The 8,570-nt window shown below is 40.0% G+C and overlaps 1 pseudogene; it reads left to right on the top strand.

Annotated features, from left to right (window-relative positions):
• Nucleotides 1-6,554: 6,554 nt before the first annotated feature.
• Nucleotides 6,555-6,874, top strand: LOC110925198 (annotated as a pseudogene).
• The last annotated feature ends 1,696 nt before the right edge of the window (nucleotides 6,875-8,570 follow it).

Here is an 8,570-nt window from a genome sequence, read left to right as displayed (position 1 = left end):
TGATACCATGTGCGTTTGTTTTCTTGTTCATATGTTCCAGACTATTAAGTACCTTGGAATGCCTTCTTATATATACCTTTCTACATGCCTAAGATAACGACATCTTCCTAGAAATTAATCTACATACTCATTCAGAAAGAAGCGATTCTTTGAATTTTTTCCTTCCTTCAACAACACTTTACAGTGAACATCCTCTAGCGTCCTTGAAAACATGGCCATCCGTATGCCTCGTATCATTCAAGCAAGACAAAATCTCAAACGATCCCTCTCTAATGGTGGCAGCACTCCCGCATCTATGGATATCCCCAAAGGCTATTTTGCCATTTATGTTGGGGAACAAGAAAAGAAGCGGTTTATAGTCCCTGTATCGATATTAAGCGAGCCTAGATTTCAAGAGTTACTGCATCAGTCAGAGCAAGAGTTTTGATACAACCATCCCATGGGCGGGATCACGATACCATGTAGTGAGGACGTATTCACCAATCTCGCTTCTCGTTTTGGAGCATTTTGACTTTTGTAGATCGTTATCTTTCTGAGAGAGTTTTGTAAACAACAAGACAGTAGTGAGCTTTTGTAGTTGTAAAGTTTGATCGTTGTTCCAGATTAATGAAACTTTAATGGGATATTATTTTGAGTTCATGATATACTAATTGTTATCAGAGGTGGTTTAGTACACAAATAAAGCTACTTAGTAGCCAGTTATAAAAGTTGAAGTGGATACTTACAACCAGAATTGCATGCTCTTATAGTTTGAGTCAACCCCATAATCCGATCATTCAGCAAACATTTCTACCTATTCCACAATCCAGTCATGTTTTAAAAAAGGCCATGGTTGTTGGGTTAATCTTAATGGTTCGGGTTGAGTACGGGTCAAGTCAGTTGCGGGTCGAATAACTAAACGGGTTTGCTGGATTTTATTTTAGTCACATGTATAGAGCTAGTCAAAATTGACCGAAATAGAAGGCATGTGAACGTTGGAGTGTGGCTGCAACAAAGGAGTACGTGGGCTTGTTTTATGCATGTGGACCATATTACTAGCTAGGACTAGTTTGTTTGTTTTTTCTACTATTTAAAGGCATGTATTGCATACTTTTTAGTGTACTCTCATTCTACTAAAATAAGTAAGATAATTTTCAACAGCTTGCAAATTACATTCGTGAGTTTGAGTGTGTGATTTTGGGGCCTGAACCAACATTTGGTATCAGAGCGGGTGAGAAACGAGGGCCGTTTTGAGAGTCGGTGGCGAGAAAAAGTGCAGCCCTTTTCGTTGAAAGGCAAAACGCAGCAGTAGGAGGAACCGAGGTGAAGACCATGAGGCTATTTTTTGTAGGTCCCTTCTCGGAGGATGACGAACCTAAACCTTGTTATACTAACCCACTAGCAAGTGCGGAATCCAAGCTAGCAAGCAAACCGGGATGAGACAAGTATAAACACAAACACACACGGTTCACCGATTAACACCACTTGTATTAATACGAATGAAAGGTTCCGGTTACAAGCTCAATGTTCACAAATGTGTTTTGCAAACTCTCTAGTGTGTGTGTGTGTTTCGGACAGAATGCTCTCAAACTCTCTATCTTTCTATCTGTGTGCATCTATCTGTTCTCAACACACTGCATGGGTATATATACCCATACACTGCATGTCTGGTCGAAGGATCCGATAGATGATCGAAGGATCATCTATCGATGACAAAGTGTTCGAGGGATTCACATATACTTCGAAGGATGGCATATCCTTCAAAGTCCAACATCATCCTTCGTAACATATCTTTCGAGGTCATCGAAGGATAGAATCAATCCTTCGATGGACCAACCTTCGGCACAGAACAATATAACTAATTTACTAACTGTTGGCCAAGTCAAACCAGGAGGACGGTTGACTTGGTCAACTTACAGGACTGACAAGGACATCGTTTACATCGTGACCGAATACAGACAAAGTACAGACACAAGTGCACCAACAAACTCCCCCTTGGCTGTAGCTTTGTCTCGAACTTCGATGGTTGTAAATTTGTCTCGATATTGATCATCTTTGATCTTCATGTCTTCAAGACTCTAATGTCCTTTCAAGTCTTCAATGTCGGAGGATCTTCAAAGTCTTTACGTCTTGAAAGCAGAGAGTGTATCAACAAACTACCCGTATCATGTAGGAAGTGTGTTGACAAACTCCCCCTTAACATAAGCTCCCCCTTGAGTTATGCTCGTGAATGACTTGATCTTTATGAAGTGAGATCCTTGTGGTGTTGATGATGGCCAGCGGCAACTCGATCATCTTCATCCTTTGAGTGCCTTCACGTCGTGTCTTCATTCCGAAGCTTGTCATCGACCATGTTCTCCTAGCCTTTAGAATCTGCACATGCAAGAAATCTAAACGCGTAATGAGAACAACTGCTTGGAATATAGTTAGCATAAACAAATGACACACGTATGACCATGTTTCAATCAAACACCGTCCGACAGTTTGAAAGTTTAATAAATTTGTCAATTTTAGTTTAACTTTCAAAACTTGCAAATTTCGACCGTTTATGAAGATTTAGTCAGTTCGGTTTTCAGTCAGGTTAAACATCGTACGATCGAAAATAAAGTAGAAATAAAATCTTTTTGGTATTTTTGAATTTTTCAAATGTAAAGACTGAAAACAGTAAATAAATATATATACAGACATTCTTTTTGCGAGTTTCGAGGGTAAGAGAATCATATCAGTGTACGGTCATGCCAAAACGCTCTTGTTGTTCAATTAGTTAACATTAAGATAAGCATCCTATAACGATTATCGGTATTGTTGTCCACTTAAGCTCAACTTATCAGATGTAATCATGGCGAGGGGATACGTTAAGGTATGATTTATACTTACCGACCGGTGTTCATCCATATCACGACACATTCCCGTATCAAGGTATGCACGAGGGTTCATCTTACCGGTGAGTATACCGATTATCATCTGTTTGACCGTATATGATGTGAGATTCTCACTTATTTTGATTTGAAAACAAGCCCTATGTGATATAATCACTTATTGATGAGGAACTTGATTTTCGTATGCATGAGGGCACAGGTGCAAGTCCGTGAACAGGTCAGTACTTCCGTACAGCAGAGAGACGAACTTGACACCCGGATAAATGTGATATTTTATCACTTATTTGTTATGGACATGTGATTGTTTATCACTTATTGAGGTCGAATGCAGTATGTATTATATACACGTATGTATGGTATCATGGAAGATCTAGACTTGCGTCCCCGTTATTTTTCGGTAAAAGATACAACCATGATACCCAGATGATAAGCAGCATAAAGACCGAATATCTCAGAACCTCGGCAATCTATCAAACGAAATTTCGGTACTAAGACCATATGCCAATGAATGGTTCCCACCTGGTCTTCAGTCGATTAAGATTTATATCACCCTGCACACTTTAAAATGATTGTGAGCCTACCGATACATCTTATATAGAGCTGCTTATCGTTTTTCATTTTAAGGTTTAAAGAGGTTTGGATAGACCACTGATATACTATCATTTTCTCTTTTGCTCGCCAGGAAACTCATTTTTGTTTTTCTATTGTTTTTGTGTTTTTGAAATTTTTCAATGTTTTTGGATTTTCAGATTTTTGGATTTACTCCCCCTAAAATCAATAAACTAAGATAAATTTAAAACACAAGGGTATTTACAAAAATGATTTTCCAATGTTGGTTTTACTCTTGCTTGACCTTAATGCCGTTCACCAATAGTAAAAAAGTCAAATCTTGATTTGTCAAATGCTTTGGTAAATAAGTCGGCACGTTGGTCATCGGTGTGGACCTTAACAACATCGATTAGCCTTTTCTCAAAGCAATCACGTATGAAGTGATATTTGATTTCGATGTGTTTGGTCTTTGAGTGCTGCACAGGATTTCTAGTGATATCTAAAGCAGCAGAATTATCAACGTAAATAGGAGTAGTTAGGAATTCAAAACCGTAGTCCCGCATTTGTTGTTGGATCCAAAGAACTTGGGAGCAACAACTTGAGGCAGCAATGTATTCAGCTTCGCATGTTGATGTAGCAACGCACGTCTGCTTCTTGCACTGCCATGTGACTAGGCGATTTCCTAAAAACTGATATCCAGCCGTTGTGGATTTGCCGTCGATTTTGCATCCGCCAAAATCAGAATCACTGAAAGCTACCAATTCAAAGTTATTATCTCTAGGGTACCACAGACCGGTGTCAGGGTACGCCTTCAAATAACAGAAAATCCTTTTGACAGCTGCAAGATGTGAGGCCTTCGGATTAACTTGATATCTGGCAAGCAGGCACGTTGGGTACATTATGTCTGGCCTTGATGCTGTGAGGTACATAAGAGATCCGATCATTGCGCGATAGTTTGAGGGGCTAACAGCTTCACCCTTCAAGTCAGGAGTAATTCCGTGATTGGTTGGCAATGGGGTACCAATGGGCGTTGCATCAGACATCTGGAACCGGCTCAAGATGTCGCCAACATATTTAGTCTGATGGATGAATATCCCAGACTCCGTTTGTTGCACTTGTAAGTGCACCAACATTTTTGATAGTCGAAAGAAGGACTCCGAGCAAGATAGGCGGCAGCCTTGGCTGCTGTTGCTGGAAGCAAGAAATTGTGGTTTTAACCCTAAGAAAGAAAGGGAAGCAGCCCTCTAACTGCAGAGAAAGAAAAGAATGAGAAAGTGGATGATTTCATGTGAATCGCTAAGGAAGTCAGAAGACCGAGAGAGAGACCGACGTTGGCGAGAAGAACAATGCCATAATTGACCGGTGGCTTGAAAATCAGACCGAAGAACTCTCGCCAAGAAGACCGTAGGTGTGAGCCAGAGACCGAAAGCTTACATCGGAGAAGACCGTGACTGACCACTGCCGGAAAGAGAGTTCCGGTGGGAAACAAAGAAGACCGCTATAGACCGAAAAGCCGCAAAAGACCGAACGGTGTGACCGAGACCGTAAGTGTGACCATGACCGAAGGTTCACACCAAGATAGACCGAGAAAGATCGTAGACTGAAATAAGCTTTTATCGAAAGAAAGCGTAGACCGAATGACCGAAAGAAAGACTGAGATTGTAAACAAAGACTGAGAGTTCACATTAGACCGAGTTGTGAACCGAAGACTGAAAGAGTTCACGTTAGAAAGACGAAGACTAGACCCGTGTGGTTCGTATCGTAAGTAGCAAGTGTAGCAAGAAGAAAGACGGACATCAAGATTAAGGGGGTGAATGTTGGGATAATCTTAATGGTTCGGGTTGAGTATGGGTCAAGTCAGTTGCGGGTCGAATAACTAAACGGGTTTGCTGGATTTTATTTTAGTCACATGTATAGAGCTAGTCAAAACTGACCGAAATAGAAGGGATGCGAACGTTGGAGTGTGGCTGCAACAAAGGAATACGTGGGCTTGTTTTATGCATGTGGACCATATTAGTAGGACTAGTTTGTTTGTTTTTTTTTACTATTTAAAGGCATGTATTGCATATTTTTTAGTGTACTTTCATTCTATTAAAATAAGTAAGATAATTTTCAACAGCTTGCAAATTTCATTGGTGAGTTTGAGTGTGTGATTTTGGGGCCTGAACCAACAATGGTTACACATGTATAAGTTGTAACCTTGGTTGACAATACGGTGTCGGTTTGAATGTTTCTGCTGCTTGAAACTCCAAATATATAAATTACCACTGTCAAAGAAATTGTCCTGCCTAATAAACTTGTTGGTGCTCATGGATTAATTACCGTTTTGCGTCCACATAAACACATGACAGTGAACACATAGGCTGGTAATAGATCCTTGAATGAGCTTCGGAAATATAAAACAAAAACAAAATTGATAGACAAAAACTTTACCTAAGTTCATAAAGGTTCCATGATACGATTTAAACGCATGCATTCCATAATTTGTAGTGTACTTTTATTATGAATAGTGTGACTGAGGCGGGTAACAAACATTTATCAGCTGGTTCTGGTTCTGTTTACTTGAATACTAAATAATACGAGAAATGGATAATTTGCGTTTGATACTCTCAACTGGCTATCTTGAAATGGCGGGAAATCTATCTTGTTATATATATTTTCTTAAACTACTCAGTTATGAGTTAGAGCTATAGAAGGATGAATCCGAGATGGTTTTTTAGTACCAAACTGGATAAACTATATCCGCAATAGGTAATTAGGTTGGAAAACACGTTGTCCAACAAATGTTAATAGTGGACTCCATCATCAAGCCAAAAGCATGTGACCTTGGTCCTAATCTTCACAACTTACTGCCATATGAAATCAAGCCCTATAGCTTTTCATGTATGTCTCGTGTTTGGATTTCTCCCCAAGATTGGTATCCACTTATCTTCTATAATACAATTCTGGAAGATATGATACCATGTGCGCTTCTTTTCTTGTTCATATGTCCCAGACTATTTAGTACCTTGGTATGCCTTCTTATATATACCATTCTACATGCCTAATACAACCACATCTTCCTAGAAATTAATCTACATACTCATTAAGAAAGAAGTGATTCTTTGAATTTTTTTCCTTCCTTCAACAACACTTTACCGTGAACATCCTCTAGCTTCCTTGAAAACATGGCCATCCGTATGCCTCGTATCATTCAAGCAAGACAAATTCTCAAACGATCCCTCTCTAATGGTGGCAGCACTCCCGCATCTATCGATATCCCCAAAGGCTATTTTGCCATTTATGTTGGGGAACAAGAGAAGAAGCGGTTTGTGGTCCCTGTATCAATATTAAGCGAGCCTATATTTCAAGAGTTACTGCATCAGTAAGAGCAAGAGTTTGGATACAACCATCCCATGGGCGGGATCACGATACCATGTAGTGAAGACGTATTCACTGATCTCGCTTCTCGTTTTGGAGCATTTTAACTTGTGTAGATCGGTATCTTTCTGACAAAGTTTTGTAAACAACAAGACAGTAGTGAGCTTTTGCAGTTGTAAAGTTAGATCATTGTTCCAGATTAATGAAACTTTAATTGGATATTGTTGGTGCATTATTTTGGTGTCTGTCACTTGTCTTTATTAGCGATGTATTTTGTACGGTCTTTTATGTTTATTGAGTCTTCGCCGTCGACCAAGTCGAATATCCTCCTATCCTACTTGTGTCCGACAAGTTGTCTCAGTTTGTTATGTATGTTTAATGAACAATGCATGTTGCATGTAAGTTTATATGTATGTTTGTGTGTTTATGTGTTTTGCTGCAAACTGTATGTTTGCAGCAAACCATTCAACAAATGCAGCCTTCGACGAAACCTTAGAGTTCCGTCGAGCTATACATGGCGAAACCCCAAACGCCCAAAACTTCATGTTTCGTCGTGATGGATGACGAAACTCCTAGAGTTTCGTTGTCCAGGAGGCTTCGTCAGGCCCACATGCAGTTTCGTCAAGCCCATTGATGTTTCGTCGAGTGTTGGGCCTGGTCAGCTATATAAACACAACATGGTTTCACTTTGAAACCATGAGAGCATAAACTGTCTGTAAGCTTTGTGTCAAACTGTGTATGTATCCGTTTGAACGTTGTTCTCATCCTCTTAATCAATTGACTGTGATTCATTGGTTATATTGTGTCTTGATTATCTATGTTTGGTTTGACACCGTCACTGGGATTCCGCACTAGTGACCGTGTTTGTGATAAACAAGATTAGGTTTCGTTAATCGATCCTCCGAGAATCGGGACCAACAAGTGCTATTATCCTTTAAGGCTTCCTTCCAAGATTTTGGTTCTTCTTGTGAAACGTAACACGCAAAGGACCAATCATTTTGAAGATCAGATTCTCTAATGGCCGAATACAAACCAGCATTCTGGTTGTTTCTCAGCTGATTACGCGTCTGCACACCGCGATGGACATCTCCAATAATATTCTGCTGCAGATGAATATCGTGAATTCTCGATTCAGGAACATCAGGAACACGAGTTTTGATACCCAAATTGTTAAGATTAAGATCGACAACCAAATCCAAACCAGGTATAGGCATAGAAGTGGATGCATTCCCTTCAGCAATGTCTACATTCTCCTCATGAGGGGTTGCTTCAGAACAGGAGCAACCGGAGCTGAAGTTCCTTCATTTGTATCATGATATTCATCATCTTCCGACGACTCGTTGAAATCAGTAGCATCTTCAAATTCCTTATTTTGAACCGTATTGTTATTAACCGAAGTAGAAGCTTGAGGGTCAACAACAATTGGTCTCACCAATGGCGAATCAGCCACGTTGTCGCTTTCAAGTAACATTCGAGCAGCTGCAGATGCTTCGTCAAAAGATTCAAAGTCTAGCAGATGGACGTCAAAAGTGTTTTCTTACACGGTGTGGTTGATGAAGAAGTGTACGTCGAACAACCTCCGGGTTTTGAAGATCCTATTCATTCGGATCGGGTTTGGTTACTCAACAAAGCTCTTTATGGTTTACATCAGGCACCACGAGCTTGGTATGCAACCTTATCAAATTATCTGCTGGAGAATGGTTTTCGGCGAGGTCTTATTGATTGCACTCTCTTTATCAAAGAACAAGATGGAGATCTTCTGTTGGCGCAGGTATACGTTGATGATATAATATCCGGTTCGAC

This window comes from Helianthus annuus, chromosome 17 (genome assembly GCF_002127325.2).
Source record: "Helianthus annuus cultivar XRQ/B chromosome 17, HanXRQr2.0-SUNRISE, whole genome shotgun sequence".
NCBI lineage: Eukaryota > Viridiplantae > Streptophyta > Magnoliopsida > Asterales > Asteraceae > Helianthus > Helianthus annuus.
Note: the sequence above shows the minus strand (reverse complement) of the source record. Positions and strands in the feature narration are given on the sequence as shown.